The sequence below is a fragment of the Pleurodeles waltl genome, chromosome 1_2, assembly GCF_031143425.1.
Source record: "Pleurodeles waltl isolate 20211129_DDA chromosome 1_2, aPleWal1.hap1.20221129, whole genome shotgun sequence".
Taxonomy (NCBI): domain Eukaryota; kingdom Metazoa; phylum Chordata; class Amphibia; order Caudata; family Salamandridae; genus Pleurodeles; species Pleurodeles waltl.
In genome coordinates, this window is record NC_090437.1 from 67,436,910 (window position 1) to 67,456,968 (window position 20,059).

At 46.3% G+C, this 20,059-nt stretch overlaps 1 protein-coding gene across 3 annotated transcripts in view; it reads left to right on the forward strand.

The window, feature by feature from the left end:
- SLC25A51 (solute carrier family 25 member 51) overlaps positions 1-20,059 on the forward strand; it is a 93,170-nt gene that overhangs the window by 31,554 nt on the left and 41,557 nt on the right. Inside the window, exon 3 of one of the 3 annotated variants that reach the window (XM_069236401.1) lies at positions 7,254-7,398. The exons of the other annotated variants lie outside the window; for them this stretch is intronic. The gene's annotated coding sequence lies outside the window, so the exon portion shown is untranslated. The remainder of the gene's footprint in view (positions 1-7,253; positions 7,399-20,059) is intronic. 3 annotated transcript variants of the gene reach the window in all.

Here is a 20,059-nt window from a genome sequence, read left to right on the forward strand (position 1 = left end):
CTGGGGAATATAGGTGCACTTTACACCTACTTTTCAGGGTCTTGGGGTGGGCTATTTTTCAAACCCTCACTGTTTTCTTACAGTCCCAGCGACCCTCTACAAGCTCACATAGGTTTGGGGTCCATACGTTATTCGCATTCCACTTTTGGAGTATATGGTTTGTGTTGCCCCTATACCTATGTGCTCTCATTGCAATCTATTGTGACTGTACATTGCTTTCTATTGCTATTACTGCATATTTTTGGTATTGCGTACATATATTTTGTGTATATTTGCTATCCTCATACTGAGGGTACTCACTGAGATACTTTTGGCATATTGTCATAAAAATAAAGTACCTTTATTTTTAGTATATCTGTGTATTGTGTTTTCTTATGATATTGTGCATATGACACCAGTGGTATAGTAGGAGCTTTGCATGTCTCCTAGTTCAGCCTAAGCTGCTCTGCTAAGCTACCTTTTCTATCAGCCTAAGCTGCTAGACACCTCTTCTACACTAATAAGGGATAACTGGACCTGGTACAAAGTGTACGTACCCCTTGGTACCCACTACAAGCCAGGCCAGCCTCCTACAGAGCCAAGGAGAAGCGACTGCGGTGGCAAGTTGGACCCTGAGACTCGAGGGGAGACAGCGGTGAGGCCTGCTCCAAACTGGTCTGGGCTTGCTGCAGTGTCCCTGGACTGGGAGCCAAGCGGAGAGCACAAGGCAGCAATGCGCTAAACCGTCTGGCCGTGCAGTCTGTGCTTGGATGTGGGCGCACCGCGCAGCCATAATCACTTTGGCGGTTGGAGGGGTGGAGGGTGGCCACTCTCCTGATCCCCTCCGACAGAGCTGACAACAGGAGGAGCTGAGGAGTGGCTCGGCAGGCCGGGTAAGGCGACATCGACTGCGGGGTGGCCCGGAGAGAAGTGAGTGGAAACAAGGTGAGTGGGGCGGCCCTGGGAGGACGTTGAAGGGTGGCTGAAGGCCCGCTGGAGTTGCTCACTCGGCCTCGGCCCAGCGCTGCCTTGGAGATATAGGTGCCCCCTCCGGACAAGGGTTTGGGGGCAGTCGAGGATTGTGCATCACCCCCCCACCCCTTTCGCTCCCCCCCGAGGCTGGTGCCATAACTGGGACAGGGCACCTGGTGGTGGGGGAGGATGTGACAGACAGCGGCTGCTGGCTGGGCCTTGGGACTCAGAAGATGATAGAGGTGAGGCCTGCCCCGTGCCAATTTGGGCCTGCGGTGGCGACTCTTGACTAGGAGCTGGGTGGAGAGAACCGTAACAGCGCCATAGACACTTTAGAGGTTCAGGGTGCGGCCTGCTGTGGGCCGACTCTCCAGTTCCCCTCTTTCTGAGCAGAGGTGCCTGAAACCATGGTAAAACCCAAGGGCCAAAAGCAAACGCAATCAAATAAGGTGGACAAGTATGCAGTGACCAGTCACACGTCGGTGAACAGTCAGAGAGGGGAGGAAACGCCAGAGTTGGCAGAGCCCTCGCTGGGCGCCATAATGGCAACGATTTGAGATCTCAAGAACTCGTTCAAGCCAAGACTGGATGCTATCACAGTGGACGTCAATCTCCTGAGAGGAGACATCCAGAAAAAAAGTCAAATCTGCGAAATTGCACATTCACCTACTACAATCCTCGTAAAAAAAAGCTGGACGATCAGGTCCAGTACCTGACAAATCAACAGGCGCTAATTGCGTCCAGACTGTAATATCAGGAAGGCATGGCAGGAAGAAACAATATCTGAGTGGTGGTGGTCCCTAAGGGGGCGGAGGGGCCAGTGTGGATCTTTTTCTTGAAGACTTGATAGTCAGCACCCTCCGCCCTAAGTGCCTCTTGAAATTCTTCTCCATAGAACGGGCACACAGAGTGCCGGTGCTGCGGCCCATACCGGTCCCCCCACCAAGAACCATCATAGCGAGGGTGTTTAACCACCGAGATGCCATCCTCCTTGCTGCCCGCATGCACGGAGATCTAACCTATGAAAATGCCACAATAAGGTTCTTTCTAGACTTCACGTTACAGTTACAGCACCAGTGTAGAAGCTTTGATGAGGTCAAGAAGATACTTGGGTCCAAAGACATTAAGTACATGAGGCTCTACCGGCCCGATTGTGAATACTGACAGAGGGCAAATCCTGGTTCTTCACCACACTGGCGGAGGAAAGGGATTGGGTGGAGGGCTGGCACGCAGAGTGAAAATGCTCCCCCAAAGGCACAATGACGAACCGCGCTGCAGTTCAGGAAAATAGAGACACTAAGGAACAACCTGCACCAAATGCATCGGACCAGGAACCGCCTGAGGGCAGTCTCTTGCCAATGTGATGGGGGATGGACGGGGCTCATGGTAGATCATATGGGTCATGCAATTACAGGAATAGAGGTGGTTGGACAGCTCATGCAATGCAATTTGACCCCGGATGTCACTGATCTCCAATGTCCAAAGGGCTGCAAATGACATGTTGGGGGTGCTGCAGGAGGCAGACGCACAGCTGCAGAATAATGAGAGTTAAACTCTGGGTTGTGCGCCACAGATGCGTGGTTAGAAGTGTTGGAGAAGAGGGGTTCAGCATACAATGAACAGCACTTAAATCTTGTTTGGAGACACCAGCCAGTCCCTTACTAGTTATGTTGACTCTGGGGCGACAGGCACTCTGCAGATTGGGGTTGTGGGCGGTTTTAAGCCTACTAAGCAGGGTGGGGGGAGTTCATGGGGGAATTCTGTTTTGTGCCAGGTTGTAGCGATTTAGGAGTTTACCTTGTTCTTGCTCAGCTGCACACTGTCCATAATGTTGGGGACGAGAGCTTGACTTGAAGCGGGGGTGGGTGGAGTCATAGGATCGCGACTGTAGGTGGGGGGGGTATGGTACTATATAATAAACTATGTTAGAAGAACATTAGAAGTGGGGTTCATGACCTGGAATGTCAGTGGCCTTGGGAATAAAATCAAATGCACAGTTGCCTTGCAATACATTAAAAGGCATGCACTGGACTTTGTCCTGTTACAGGAAACGCACTTGAAAGGGAACAGACATAAGGCATTGGATCGAATGGGCTGTGCCCTTGTCGCACATGCAGGCTATACGTCTAACTCCAGGGCTTTTTGGAATGCTGGTCAAATCATAGGTGCTGTACACACGGCGCAATACACGGATAGATCCCCTGGGTAGATTTGTAGCGCAGAACCCGGGAGGATCAAACGCTAAACATTTGCTCGGTATACGTGCCACCTGGGCTGCATGCTGAAAGCTACTAGGTGCTGGGTGAGGTGCTGTTGGAGCTGCCTCAGGGTACTCTGATATTGGGAGGTGACATGAATGATATTATGGACCTGGGTAGCAATAGATTGTCTGGGGCCAAGAGGGTGGGGTAAATGCTAGTTCCCTTAAGACATTTGTGGAAGCAATTGGACTGGTAGACCTTTAGAGGGAGCACAATCCAGGGGGGGAACCAATACACATATTTCTCGACACTGCATTACAGTTTTTCATGAATCGACTATATCCTCATTCACACGTGGGTCAGTTTCACTGGGCCACATATCTCGCAAGTGGTGTATCCAATCATTCTCCAGTGGCGGTGGCGTTATCGGCCCCAGGTGGGGACCGAGGATCATCTCCAAGGCTAGACCCCTGCTATTTTAAAGATGTCGCCTTCAAGGACAAAATATGGGAGCGGACCACTCAGTATTTCCAGGACAATGAGGGGTCGGTGACCTCGCCAAGTAACCTCTGGGAAGCCACTAAACCAGTAATCCAGGGCCAGACCCAAGCACTGATTTAGAAGGGTTAAAAAAGAACAGTCCCTCCAATGTGAGAGGTTGGAAACAGAAATTGCAGCTCTTGAGCTGGCAGTGCTGCAGGGAGGGTGGCCAAGCCCTGAGCAATGTCATCCGCACCGGATCCGGCAACAGGAGCTCAGGGACCTGGTGGAAAATAAGGCAAGAACATGTGCGCTTGCAGCCAGTGTCACTTGTACGATGTTGGGGACAAAGCCAACAGACTAATAGCCTGGTTTGGGAGGAAAGATGGGGAGAGACTGGGTGGTGACACTCAGGGATGCAACGGGGGGCACAGACTACCAGCAAGGATATAGCTAAAACGTTCCCAGAGTACTACAAGCAGCTATATGAGTTCCAAGACAACGTACTCAGGCGAGGATTGTACTGATATACCGAGCCGATCTTCCTGCTCGGGCCACGGTGGACCGTGACGCAACAAATCGTGGTGGATCAGATCTCACCCTTTTCTCTTAGTTGCATTAGTTTCACACATGCAAAGACAAACAGGAAGGAAATTATTCAATATTATTTATTGAATCAGCTGTGTCTTAGATAAAATAACATGAAATGCAATAATTAGAATGATGAAACATACTAGAATCAAAATGGTGACAAGAAAAGTGAAACACAGGAAAAGTCCCACCACACTTTCACTATGCACGATACATGTAATTCCTACCTAAGCTAAGTTAGAGCACAGCAGGAGAAGCCCTAATCCGCTCCCCCCCCCCTGGGAAGACATCATCCCCCATACCAGAGTATGACAGCAGTGGAGAAGCCCATTATCTATAGAGACACTATCCCCATGTGTGCCTGGGAACCGGTGTTCTCAGCGAGCAGCTGTAACAAAATCAGACAGCATGCAGTCGTGGTCATCTGACTGGAACCTCCCTATAACGTGCATGGGACAGGGAAATATTTTTTATAATAAAACAACTGATGTTCTGAGAAAGTGTCCCCATGTAAATATACGTGTGTTTCTGTGAGTGTTACAGACACATTGTACCACTTGTGCAATCCTATCTTTCTGCAGCCTTGAAGAAAGCACAGAGTGAAAGAATGTTGTGCTAAGAAATGTAATGTTTTCCTAGGTGAAAGGACAACAAGTTAAAGGAAAATAAAACACCACCACAAATGTGGCCGATTCTAAAAGAATAAAAATGAAATAAAATGAAATGTTACTAGACTAAAGAGCACCGGCAGCGGGCCTAGTTGCTAAAATAACTTGCCCACATGTATCACTAAAATGACTATACAACATGCCCAGTGGCAGCAGCCTGTCTTTCCCCAATGAAGAACCGTGCTTCATCATCATACATACAATTAGAACTGCAAGCATGCCATGTGCTAATAAAATCTGATGCAACTGTGTGTCCATTGTTCTAAATTCCGTTTTTGGCCATAAATGTCTGCAGATTCAGGTCCAGATTCTCAACAGTTTAGCTTTGGATTTGCGTTACCTTTGTAACGCTAAACCAGCGCAAAACTTTTTGGGGGAGTCACAGACCAAAGCAAATCGGTATTTGCATTGGTTTGTGTGGCAAAGTAAAGCAGCGCGAAACGCTACTTTGCATTACTTTGCGTCAAGGAGGGTTGCGTTACATGGGTGGTACATGGGCATTTCCATGCTACCACCCATGCCTTTTGGAGTTAAACCTTATTCTGAAACATCAGTAGAAAGGGTTTAGCGCCAAAAATTTATGCTGCTGAAAAGCAGGTGTTGGACGGAGAAATGCTTTTCTATTTTGTGCTTTTCTGACTTTACATGTGTGCTGCATTGTACAGCACACATACAAAGTAGGAAAAGCATTTCCACTTGTCTAGGCATAGTATTTTGTACAGGAAGGATACACTTCCTATACAAAACCTATGCTCGACTCACGCACACGCCTAGCACTATGGCGCTAAGGTGTGTGTGTGTGGCAGCTGAAATCGGCGCCGGTGCTAGGGAGAGAGGAGGAGAGGGCCATATCTTGTGAATATGGAGCTCTCCTGCTCTCTCCCTGTCACGCAATGCAGGTTGCATATGTTAGACAGATTTGAAAACTGTCTTTAGATCTGAATTATATTGTTGCATATTTTGATTCATTTAACTGCAGTACTTTCTGCCTGATCATATATTTTTGATAAGTGAGTTTCACATAAATGCTTGTTTCAGGTTTAAGCAATGCAGCCCAGCTTCACTGCGTTGGGTGATATGTTTTAGAATCTAGGCCTCAGTTTTTAAATTCCAGTGTTAACTACTTTGTTGTCATTTGTGGAAAATCTAGGGTTTTGCAGAGAGCCAGGAGGAACATAAATGTAAGGCGATGTAGCTGCCTGGCTTACATGTTTCACAGGTGGGCTGGGGAAGTTCTTATAGTTCTGTCATGAATACTTACAGCATATTGTCATCGAGGCTACTTTTTAGTGGTGAAGTGTGGCATATGAGCCCTTCACGAAAGACTGTGCCATATTTATGTCCCACAGCAGGTATAGTTTAAAGTTTACCTGCGATTTAACAGCAGAGCATGCAGATAGGTGAGATGTTCTTGGATATGAGCACACCAGACTATGCAAATGATCCACTTGGAGCTGATACTTTATTTCGTTCCAAGTCTGGGCAATTACGTGCTTTTGCCATTTCCTTTTTATTTGCCCTTTGAGTTCATCTCAGACCTTGTCCTCTTAAGAACTCTTTTGCAGAAAGCAACCCAAGTACTATTTGAAATGTTATTTAAAATATTTTTATTGCCACAGTATACACTACATCAAAATGTATTAATCTGGAAAATGCGGCCTCGGTATTTCTTATTATACAAGGTAAAAACGTAACATAACTCAGTAAAAAAAATAAAAACCTTCGGGAAAGAGTTGCTTTTAAAAAGGAGTAAAGAAAAGAACCAATGGGAATAGACCAAAATGAGGAGTGAAAGCATGAATCAAACAACACTGTTTTTCAATTTTGTCACATCAAAATTAGATCATAGCATCAAGAACCAATGTGTCCCTAAATCTGACTGTGCCATCCATTACTCAAAGTGGTATGCTCCATGAACTTCAAATTTCCACCCACTAAGAGCCAGACGGTGTCGGGCTGCTTTGCTGCCGGCAGTCAACAATCTCACAGCCAATATCCCAGAGAACATAAAATGATCCTTAGTCACCTAATCTTACTCATTATTATAAACTTGACTTGTAAGGTGACACACAACTGTTTACTACAGAAATCGAAGAGAAAATGTCACTACAGAGTAACCTGAGTTTGGGGCACGATCGAAACAACTGCAATCGGTCAGCCAGTTGAAAACTAGCACAGGCAACACAATATGGATCGTGCACTAGATTGTCACCCCTGCACTTTCTATAGAGTTATATACATTTCAAGTGATAATGTAACTTTTGCTTAGAGATGATAAAAAAGAATGTTGACTTTACTAGTTATTGAACATGGCCACTTGTATCTGCATTTGCAACAACCATTTTTCCATGTTACCACTCAGCTTGCAAACGGCCTTTCATATCTGGATGAAACAGTTGATGGAAGTTAGAGAGCTGAGAAAGACAAGGAACCAACATTTTTTGCTACGAAGACTACCTCATTCAACCATTTTGAATAGAAAAATGCGGCAACATAGTATTTTAGTTGTAAGTCATAAACAAATTCTAATCATGAAATTTCTTTTGCGAGTTCAGTGTATGAGATTGCACTAATTGTACAGGGAGTGCAGAATTATTAGGCAAGTTGTATTTTTGAGGATTAATTTTATTATTGAACAACAACCATGTTCTCAATGAACCCAAAAAACTCATTAATATCAAAGCTGAATATTTTTGGAAGTAGTTTTTAGTTTGTTTTTAGTTTTAGCTATGTTAGGGGGATATCTGTGTGTGCAGGTGACTATTACTGTGCATAATTATTAGGCAACTCAACAAAAAAAAATATATACCCATTTCAATTATTTATTATTACCAGTGAAACCAATATAACATCTCAACATTCACAAATATACATTTCTGACATTCAAAAACAAAACAAAAACAAATCAGTGACCAATATAGCCACCTTTCTTTGCAAGGACACTCAAAAACCTGCCATCCATGGATTCTGTCAGTGCTTTGATCTGTTCACCATCAACATTGCGTGCAGCAGCAACCACAGCCTCCCAGACACTGTTCAGAGAGGTGTACTGTTTTCCCTCCTTGTAAATCTCACATTTGATGATGGACCACAGGTTCTCAATGGGGTTCAGATCAGGTGAACAAGGAGGCCATGTCATTAGATTTCCTTCTTTTATACCCTTTCTTGCCAGCCACGCTGTGGAGTACTTGGACGCGTGTGATGGAGCATTGTCCTGCATGAAAATCATGTTTTTCTTGAAGGATGCAGACTTCTTCCTGTACCACTGCTTGAAGAAGGTGTCTTCCAGGAACTGGCAGTAGGACTGGGAGTTGAGCTTGACTCCATCCTCAACCCGAAAAGGCCCCACAAGCTCATCTTTGATGATACCAGCCCAAACCAGTACTCCACCTCCACCTTGCTGGCGTCTGAGTCGGACTGGAGCTCTCTGCCCTTTACCAATCCAGCCACGGGCCCATCCATCTGGCCCATCAAGACTCACTCTCATTTCATCAGTCCATAAAACCTTAGAAAAATCAGTCTTGAGACATTTCTTGGCCCAGTCTTGACGTTTCAGCTTGTGTGTCTTGTTCAGTGGTGGTCGTCTTTCAGCCTTTCTTACCTTGGCCATGTCTCTGAGTATTGCACACCTTGTGCTTTTGGGCACTCCAGTGATGTTGCAGCTCTGAAATATGGCCAAACTGGTGGCAAGTGGCATCGTGGCAGCTGCACGCTTGACTTTTCTCAGTTCATGGGCAGTTATTTTGCGCCTTGGTTTTTCCACACGCTTCTTGCGACCCTGTTGACTATTTTGAATGAAACGCTTGATTGTTCGATGATCACGCTTCAGAAGCTTTGCAATTTTAAGAGTGCTGCATCCCTCTGCAAGATATCTTACTATTTTTGACTTTTCTGAGCCTGTCAAGTCCTTCTTTTGACCCATTTTGCCAAAGGAAAGGAAGTTGCCTAATAATTATGCACACCTGATATAGGGTGTTGATGTCATTAGACCACACCCCTTCTCATTACAGAGATGCACATCACCTAATATGCTTAATTGGTAGTAGGCTTTCGAGCCTATACAGCTTGGAGTAAGACAACATGCATAAAGAGGATGATGTGGTCAAAATACTCATTTGCCTAATAATTCTGCACTCCCTGTATAATTGTTCTCTCTATAGTTTCTGAGGAAGTGTCTTTTGAATTGCTTTGTCAAATTAACGTTTAAGCTTTCACTGTATTTCACAAAATGTTACTGTAAATAAAACCATATTATATTTGCGGATGAGTGATAGGTTGCCAACTGAAGATCAGTGCGACCACTGACAGTCTGACCTTCCCAACTGACCACAACATACTTCATTAAAGTTACTGTGGTTTCACACTTTTAATTTACCAGAATGGCGGGTGGCGTGTAGCATGCAGTGGAAGACTGAATCTTTGTCAGGTTGAGTGTGCAGAGATGGAGGGCATGTCGCACTTTTTCAGGAGCAGAGGTGGTACTGGGCACTCAGTCCAACCCTGGCTGAATGTAATTAGCTAAGTGGAAATATACCTAAATAATGACGCCACTGTCCGTAGTTAAAAACTTGGATTATAAAGTGAGTGAGCTGACCTCCAGTAGACTGATTGCAGTGTAGGCTAGACTGCAGTCAGCCAGTCAGAAGGCCTGTTTTACTGCCCGCCCCCTTTTTTTCTTTTTGAAGCTCATGAGGTGTTGGCGAATTTTGTGATGTACATTACGTGTTGCCATCAGTGTGTTTCAGGCCGCTTGTGGCCCCTTTCCAGACAAGGTCAGTAAGCCTGAGTACTTCCTCACCCTGGGGAAAAACACTTTCACGCTATAGGGAGGTTAGTTTTTGAAGGGCTGAGCCACTTCATCCCCGTATAGCACAGCAATGCTAAAAAATAATGGTGAAGCAGGGAAGGCAATTTTAGCTGGTCTGACATTGTGCACATCTGGACTGCAATCGCAGACCTAATAGTGAGGTAATTTTGTTTATGAATTCAGCACTAAGGAGGGTGGCTTTGTCAGTGAGGATGAAGTTTGGCCATATGGCAATATGAATTATTTCAGTACCCCAGATTCTCATTCTACTTGAATCATTCCCTGTCAGTAGACTAAGGGAAGAACATTCCTACAGTAGCAGTGTTTTAAAGCAATGTACTATGTGGAGTACTGTAAGTAGTACCTTATTATGTTAGCCAGAACTCCTGCCAAAGAAGTGATTTGTTCAGAATTCACTGTGTTCCAGTTGTGCCATAAGTCAGATTTTCTCCCCCATAACATGTATAAAGGAGACAGACCCTAGAAAGGTTTTTTTTCAGTAGTATTCATTCAGAGAAAATAAATTCGATCACAAATATACTAAAAGAAGAACTAGGTAGGTACCGACTATGAAGATAAGCCTTTTTTGCTGTGTTTTTGTACGTATCAGCACCCCTAGAAAATCTTTAACTAGGTTTGACCACAGCTCTGCAACTACCCTGTAGTGTGTTGCTGGGGTTCTTGAACCTGGGGAGCATTTATTATATAAATGTAATATACTGCTTTTTATCTAGTCGTGCATTGATTCTGAGAACCACATATTCTCAAAGCCAATCCTAGTAACTCTATCAAACCTAAGCTGAAGCTGGATCACCCTTTTAAAGCAGACTTTCTGCTCATGAACAAGATACTCTCCTCAGGCAGCATTGTGCCCATGATGGGGGAAAAAGATCGAAATTCCTGGGTTCAGTCCCTACATCTCTTATTGGACAGTCGAAGCCAGATTCAGTTAGAATATTAGTGGCACAGAGAAGATGGCAGACTTGCCCCCTCTATATAGTACCTGGCAAAGAAGCTCACTCTACGTGTTTTTTTAAATGAGAAATTATATAGCAGCCCCTAAAGGGAAAGCTTCTAAAACGGCTATTTCACAAAGCTACGGCTGCCAAATAGGGCAGGTCATTGTAATTGTTCATGGACCAGATACCAGGGAATAGGGTAAAAGAACAGAAAAGTAGAAATCATAGAGGAAAACTATATAGCCTTTGTAGCAGTTATGGGCACAGCCATGGACTTAGTGATGCATTTCATCAGCTGCCTAATGTGGATGCTGTCTTTACCACTAACACCAGGCCTGCAGTGTTACACCTACCAGCTCCATTCACACATACATTAATATGATCGTCCACCCTCCAACAGAAGAATGTCTTCCCAGCCCGAACCCCAAAAAATGACTCCCCAATGAAGTCTTTGCTGTTTCTTTCTGTCTCCTGATTTAAGACCAGTTATTGGAATAAAAAACAAACTGGATAGTGCTCGGGACCCAGCCATCTCAATTAGGCTTGTGAAGCCCTTGCAAAAGACCAGAGGACCCACCCTTAAAGGCGACTTTCATCCATCTGAATGCAATGAAGGAGGACATTCTTGGGATGCTAATGAAAAGAGCTAGAGAAAATGCCAAAATATTGAAGGGGCCTCTAATCTTGCCTTATCTTGTCATAAGTGGAATTGATGTCCATCCTGGACTTTCAGCAGTTGGAATGGTACTTGAGAAAAAAGTTTTTCAAGATACCTATTTCCACATCCCAGGTTATCTGAGCACAGCACTGTAAAACCGTGAGGTTCTGTGGCTATTATCAGTTCAGGGTACTTGTATTCAGCTCGAAATCAATATCCAGGGTTTTCACCAAATGTATTGCTCCAGTTAAACTGAACCTCTGGAGGGACCTACCATGTCTTGCCCTATTAGGAACACTGTGTGCTTAAGGCAGCATTGCTATTACAAGTGGTTTAAGAGGTGATAGCAGCCCTGCTACAGTTGATGAAATTAAGTGTCTTCTAAAATGCAAGCAACTCTTCCTTGACACATGAAGAGTTTAACGTTTTTTGGAGCATACAGGATAACTAGCCAATGCAAAGTTGAACCTGTCACCAGAGAGGGCACAGGAGTTTTACCTTTCTACTATCTCCAAGCCTTCTGCACACGAGGCCTATCAGAACAGTTCAACCACCAGCAAATGCAAGTTAAGATGTTGGTCCTACCTGGTGCTGTTAAACCAGTGGATCCTTTCTGTCTTCCACCTTTAGCTTCTAAAGCTTTTACCATTTAGTTTAGCAGCTTCTTTTCAATTGAGTAAGGCAAGAAGCACGTTTTGCTAATTCCAGTTTTTCTGTAGCATTCCTTATTAACATTTTAAAATGCTTCTCTCATTGTTTTTGAATTGCCATCTCTCAAATTTCACTGCACAGGGGTGTGGAATTTTAGAAGATATCTACTTGTCCAGGGGACCATGCTTCAGAAATCAGTTTGTCCTGTTAAAAAACAACCCGCTCGTCCATTTCAATGCAGTGTGGTAACAGATTATGGCAGTGTTTTCATTACCACCAAAATTCATATGAAGCCTCTTTGATTTTGGTAGCACTCATGTGATATAGGGGTTCGGATTCTAGCAAGTTTCTAATTCTGCTACCTTTCTCCAAATCCACACACAGTGGCCGGACGTAAGCTGGGATGTGTAGTTCCAGGATTGGGCAGATCTGTGATTTTGTGCAAACCCACAAACTAACATGTTTAAGGGTATTTGGCAACTCTTCAACAGTCTCTTCCCACACTGCAAAAGGTTGGAAATTTACTCCTGAGAACAGCAGAAGCACAACGTGTTCCAAGCTATGAAAATAAGGGTGTGTAGAAAAGTGAATTTGCAATAGCACAGCAAATTTGTGCATGAGCAAATGTACATGTGTTTATTTGTTCACGAGAAATGGATTTCACAAAACAGGCCAACTGTGGTCAAATCCTGAAAACCATAATCTGCCCTAATGCCTGGCTATTTACCTGAAGGTGCACATTTGTGAATGTCTTTTAAGAAAAAAAAAACAATTTCAGGGCGAAAAACACAACCAGGGAAACTTGAAGACATTGATATTTCTTTCCATTCATTATGAAATTACTGCCTCTCAGAGCTTCATTTGTGTTGTGCAGTGGTGAGAAAGCAAGTAGAAATACTCTAGAGTCTTGCCCTTCTCATTCTGAACGGGTTGATATTTCTCCCAACTGGCAGTGAGACTAGAAACTGCTTCAGTGCCTGTTTGTAATAAAGAGTATGTATGCATGTGTCATTTGTGACACACCCTCTCTACACATATGCACACCCTGAGAAGTTGTTTTTCCCCCTTCCAAACACTATTCACTGAAAACTGCAACGTTGGTGCGCAACAGATTTCCTGCAGGGGCCTTGCGCCCATCATATTGGATGTTATTGATCTGCTTCTTCTTGGTATTCCTCTCCATCTTCTTTGTGGTTCAGAATGAGTAATTGCATGAAAATGAGATCGCACAGAAGATACTTTGTGGTCTAGATTCCCAGCTCCGGGGGATGTTTCTGCTATAAGTTGAGCCCAGCTCCTTTTCTGGGCATAGGTGCCCCAAGCAGCACTGCACCACAGTACTAAGCCAGTCCTTTAGATACAGTGTTGCAGACCTGCTGAATGAAGAGGTTGAGTTAATGTTTCCATGTACATAGACCAGATGGTCACATCTCCAACTTCTGCATAGGCTTACACTGGAGAGTGCAGATGCTCTCTTTTTGTGTGTTGTCTTTATTAAAGTCAGTGTCTGATAGGCTAGGCCCTTTAAATGGCTCCTTCTGGCTGCCACACTGTGCAGGTGGTTGTTGAGAAGCAGCGTGCCACAAATTAATTGCGTTGAAAGCTTTAAAACTTGAAGAAACCTAGTGGGCAACTGAGGCCAGTCCTGAGGATGCCCGCCCCAGGCATTCTTCTGTCCATGACTTTGCACTTGTGGCACCGCTGTATGAAACGGACAGGAGGAGAGACACTGTGCCTCTGAGCTACCTCTGGTGGGACTGCCCACGGTGACCCCTTGACCTTCTTCCCGGCGGGACAGTTAATCGCTTGGACGGAAGTGGAAATGAGTGACTGCTGTAGGAAAATACCCCCACTTTTTGCCTGCTGTCAGTATGCTTAGACTGTTTTTACTGGGATCCTTCTAACAAGGACCCCAGTGATTGTGCTCTCTCCCTCTAAATTTGGTTGCTAGGACTTTACACACCCCACAATTGGCATACTGGTGCCCCCTTATAAGTCCTTAGGTACCCAGGGCATTGGGGCACCCACGGTTTCCCATAGGCTGCAGAATGTATTGTGCCACCCATGGGAGCCCATGCAAAATGTGTCTGCAGGCCTGCCATTGCAGCCTGCGTGAAAAAGTGCATCCACCTTTTCATCACAGGTTACTGCACCAGGTCACTGAACGTCACCCCATGGTAGGCCCTCCAGTCCAGAGGGTAGGGTGCAGGTCCCTGTGTGTGAGGACACCCCTGCATGAGTAGAGGTGCTCCTACAAACTCCGATTCCATTGCACTGGACTTCGTAAGTGCGGGAAAGTAATTTTACCTGTGTACTGGGCACAGGTCAATACATTGACTATGTCACCGGAGTTCTGCTAACCAGAACTCCAGTCCTTATGCTCTCTCTGTTTACCAAATGTGTCACTATAGTTTAGTGACTCCATATTCCAATTCAGATTGGCACACTGGACCCCACTTGTAAGTCCCTAGTATTTGGTACCTAGGTACCCTGGGCATTGGGGTTCCAGGAGATCCTTATGGGCAGCAGCATTTCTTTTGCCACCCCAAAGGAGCTCATACAAACACTCTTTCAGGACTGCCACTTCAGCCTGAGTGAAATAGTGCACACACTATTTCACAGCCATTTTCACTGCACCTGGTAACTTATAAGTCACCTATATGTCTAACCTTCAGTTACTGAAGGCTAGGTGCAAAGTTTCTGTGGGTGAGGGCATCCTTGCACTAGCAAACGTGCCACCACGTTGTCCAGGACCAATTTCCTGGACTTTGTGAGTGCAGGAACACCATTCTAAGCGTGCACTACACATATGTCAATGCATATGTGTAGCTTCACAATGGTAACTCCGAATATGGCCATGTGAGGTGTCCAAGATTGTGAAATTGAACCCCCAATCCATATTTTGTATGGGGGGGGCAATTCCATGCACCTTGAGGGTGCCACCATAGTCCCCTAGTACTGCCAAACCAGCTCTCTGAGGTTTCCACTGCAGTCCCAGCTGCTGCCACCTCACAGACAGGTTTCTGCCCTCCTGGGAATTGAGCAGCTCAATCCCAGGAAGGAAGAACAATGTATCCCCTTTAGGAGAGGGGTGTTACACCCACTCCCATTTGGAAATAGGTGTTACAGGCATGGGAGGGGTATCCTCCCAGAGCCTCTGGAAATGCTTTGAATGGCACAAATGGTGCCCTCCTCGCATAATCCAGTCTACACCGATTCAGGGACCCCCAGTCCCTGCTCTGGCACGAAACTGGGCAAAGGAAAGGGGAATGAGCACTCCCCTGTCCATCACCATCCCATGGGTGGTGCCCAGAGCCCCTTCAGAGTGTCCCTAGCGTTAACCATCTTGGGTTCCAAGGTGTGGGGACCCTCTGGGAGCATCTGAGTGGCCAGTGCCAGCAGGTGACGTCAGAGACCCCTCCTGATAGGTTCATACCTAGATAGGTAGCCAATCCCCCTCTCAGGGCTATTTGGAGTCTCTCCTCTGGGTGTTTCCTCAGATTCAGTTTGCAAGACTCCACCAGGACTCCTCTGCTCCAGCTTCTGACTCTCGGATCAACCGCATACTGCTCCAGGAACCGCTGTAACTGCAACAAAGTATCCAGGAAAGCTACTGTGACCTGCAACTTTAGCTCCAGCCAGCAACTGCAACAGTTTACAGGTTGTGCACGCTCTTAGGACTGCCTGTCTTCATTCTGCACCACATGAAGCGGAGGAATCTCCTGTGGAGGGACAGAGACACTTCCCTGCTTCAGCAGGCACCTCTCTGCAACAACGACCGGTACTCTGGGACTCCTTTCCTGTCGAGAGTGTGGTCCCTGGAACACAGATGGTGGACCAAAGTGATCCTGACTGTCCAAAGGTCCAGCTGTCCAAATTTGGTGGAGGTAAGGGCTTGCCTCCCCGTGCCAGACGGTACCCCTGTGCATCGCGTCTTCTGCAGCTCCTTGTTCTTCTGTGCACTTCTGCCAAAAGTTATTCGTGCACAGCGTAGCTCAGGCCCCCAGCACCCTATCCTGTGACACTCATCTCCCTGAGTTGTTCTCCAGCGGTGTGGAATCCCTTTGTTTAGTGCTGCGGCGACCGCACTTTGCAACACCTTTGTCCCCGTGCCCTGGGACTCCTGCGGGTGCTGCCTGGTCTTCTGAGGGCTCCCCGAAGTGCTGAGAGCCCCCTCTGTCTCAACAGACTGAGTTGAGACCCCCAGATCCCTCCTGGGTCTGGGCAGCGCCTCTTTGACGCAAAACACATTCTTGCGTGAACCTAGGCTTGTTGGCGGATTCCAGCGACGCAAATGGCCTGCATCCAACGACTCGACGTGGGACATCTCTTGCTCCAAGCAGGATCCCGCAGCTGTCTTCTTTGGTGCATTTCTGTACTTTTCTTTTATTGTGTATAAGTACTGCGTGAGTATAGTGGTATTGCAAGAGCTTTGCATGTCTCCTAGTTCAGCCTTAGCTGCTCTGCTACAGCTACCCCAAGACACCCTAAGCTGCTAGACACTGCCTACATTTCACTAAGGTGGATCACTGGACCTGGTATAAGGTGTAAGTACCTCTGGTACCCACTACAAACCAGGCCAGCTTCTTACACAAGGCTTGGGAAGGCGTAGCCTCCCAAAGCCACCAGTTTGCTTTGAAGGGCACATTTGATGCACTTCTTGCATAAACTGGTTTGCACCAGTCCAAGGAACCCCGGTCCCTGCTCTGACGTGAAAATGGACAAAGGAAAGGGGAGTGACCACTCCCCTGTCCATCACCACTCCAGGGTGGTGACCAGAGCTCCTCCAGGTGGCCAGTTGATTCTGCCATCTTGAATCTAAGATGTGCGTATGCCCTTTTCTGATAGGTGGTCACCTTGCTAGGTGACCAGTCCACCTTCCTGGGCTATTTAGGGTATCCATCTTGGGTAGGTCCTCAGATTCAACGTACATGACTCCTTTGCATTGTTTACCTAATCTTCTGGCCACTGGAAGCACAACTGGACTCTTCAGGAACCAACAGTATGCAACTCCAGAGACAACTCTGCATTGCAACATTGTTTCCCGGCTCCTTCTAGCAACTGTAACATTTCCTCAGCTGTGCATCCTTTGAGGTCGAGGAGACTCCAGCCTGCACCAAGAAGTAAGAAGAAATCTCCCTTGGAGTTAAGGAGTCACTCCCCTGCATCTACAGTCACCAACTGCATGGACGACCTGCTACGTGGATCTGCTCTCCTCTGGAATTGCGTGGATTCTGAATCACAGGTCTTGGTCTGGAGTGGTGCCCTTGGTCCTCTCTGACAGCTATCCAACTTGGGAGACCGTAAGCCCTTGCCTCTCCTTGCAGGACAGTACCCCTGTGCACTACGACTCTACCAAGGCTTATTTGCCCCCTTCTCCAAGTGATCTTCAGGCTCTGTGTAACCCCAGCCCCTAGCACTCCATCCTGCCAAGCAGAGTCTGCCAAGCACAGTCTCCTCCCTGCTTCTCCAGCGACGTGGGACTCCTCGTCAGGTGTGCTTACTGGGCCTCACTGCGACTTACTCTGCCTGCTGCCAGTGGGGTCTGCAACTGCTTTTATTGGCTCTCCCGACTGCTGAGGGTCACCCAGGACTTCCCTCATTGGGTCGAGTCCCTTGGATCTTGCTAGTCCTTTTCAGCCTTGCAACTCTTCTTCATCTTCTTTTGCAGTTGCCAAGGCTTGTTGGTGGTCTCTGGCACCACTGACCCACTACAACCCGACAGTCGACGACGGTCTTTTTCTTCCCCCGTCGACCTGGTCCGGAATCCACAGAAGAGTGGATAGTGGCTCCTGCCACGACTGACACTCCATCACAAACTGGACTTGGTCTTCTTCCCTTGTAGGTCCTTTTCTGCCAGAATCCACTCTTGTTTTCTTCCAGTCTGGTCTGAGTCTTGCACAATCCTTTTGCGAAGTCCTCCTGTTAGTTTTGGAGGAAAACCGGTATTTTCCTCTGCTCTCCTCGTCGCTTGTGGTCACTCTGGTACTCACCTCATGGGGTTCCTAGTTCCTCCAACTCCCCTCTAACAACTCCACATCCTTGGGTGGGGCACTGTATCTCACATTCCACTTTCTTAGTATATGGTTTGGTGCTCCCCTAGGGCCCTCACTATTTTCTAATACGTTTGCCAATGCTTGTTGTTTTTATGCTATTTTCCAATTGGTAATGTGCATATAATTAGTGTGTACTTACCTTCAGGTGGGGGAACTGCCTATAAGTATTCTAGTGTAGTTTTACTATAATAAAGTACCTTTATTTTTGTAATGCTTTTGTGGTTCTTTCATGTGTGATAGTGCTGTGTGACTATAGTGGTATTCCATGAGCTTTTCATGTCTCCTAGATAAGTCTTGGCTGCTCATCCACAGCTACCTCTAGAGAGCCCTGGCTTCCTAGACACTGCATACACTTCACTAATAGGGGCTACCTGGTATAAGGTGATAACACCGTAGGTGATCACCACACACCAGGCTAGCTTCCTACATTGGTGGTGCAGGGATGGGATAAGACTCTTGCAATTACTTTACCACTTTGTCACTAGCGACTTTCCACTGGAATGTCCACTACTAGTTGTTAGGAACACCCTCACTTAGTGATCAGGATCTCTAGTCTCCTAGTTTGGGTAGGTTGGGGGTCCAGTATAGCCCCTTTCTCCCAACTTTCCTAAGGAGTCCAGTTGTTGGAGTAGTCAGGTGCACCAACACCAGTCTATCAAGATGTCTTCAGTGGAACACACAACTCAGACTCCAGACTCTCAGTATGAGAGCTGCACTTTCTAAGAGTTGAGGGAGATGTGTGCTTCCAAGAAGCTGACGACAGGGAGAAATCCCAACAAGAGTCTACTTCTGAGGTTACTACTCCAGGCTGACCAGGACAATTCAGGTAGACAGGGGAAGGAAGAAGTAGAGACTGACCCTCCAGTTTAGGACAGGGTAGATTTTAGGCTACACTGAGTAGGGTCAGGAATAACCTCTACAGCCCTGTTAGGAGCACTTTTGTGTAGTGAAAAGGAGGGTCACTCAAGTAGGCCCACTTTTACTCCTAGAGGGTTGGTTCAAAGGGTCCCCAGGAGGAGGGCCAAGTCCTTCTCTGTCAAGACCCATGTCTCATCACTGTCTGATGGGACCCACTGCTCCAACTCAGGGGAAGATTCTCTAGATAGGGAAGTCGGGAAACTGAGATTGGAGGAGACCAGGCTGAGACAGCAGCAGCAGTTAGCCCTAGATGGGTAGGTTTTAGCAGTGGAGAGGGAGAGACACGATTTCGAGCTAGCTCCCATGGTGGTGTCGAGATGGGGCCACTCACCTGAAAAGCAGTATGTCTGCAGGGGCGATGGTATGCCCCGACCTCCTGGAACACCTCTCAGCACTTCCTGGTGGACACAGAAACCCCAGCAGGTGTCCCAAAAGGAAAGGGGGAGTGGAAGAGAAAGAGACAAAACACTGCCACTTCTTGCCGTCCAGCCAGGTGCCCTGTATCTTCGGGGGCAGGTCATTGTTGACAGGGTGATAGTAGAGTTAGTGCACTCAACTTCCTTGAAACTGAATCTCTCTTTCTGATATGGGCACAGGAGCGGTAGAAGAACACTGGGATGCTCCAGCATTTTTCTTGGATAATAATAACTGTTGGCACAATTACTTACACTGCATTACCAAAAACCCAAACTGAGTATCATAACAATAAGTACTGCAACACTAGGGCTGGCTTCACAAAGATTCACTGTTGCACACTACAATTAGATCTGTGGTTGCACATTTCATGCACAAGAAAGACAAACAAGGGCATTAATTATATCACGTATAACTTTCCTGCATGCATAGGGTTAAACTAAAAGGAACAAAAACATTCCAAGAAATACAAATGTCCACTCTGGGTTTAAACAGTTAGGGTGGCACAGTTTGGTTTGGTTTCACTGTGTGTGTGAAAAACCCTTCAAAAGCAAATTCCTCAAACCTGAAACACAGGCATGAATGACACAATTTAAATCCAAGAGTTATGCTATTCGAGAAAGAAAAGTCACGTAAATGCTCTTTTAAAATTGCACTGTCACTTTTTGGCGTACTTTAGCTCAACCAGATTGCCTGAAGCACATT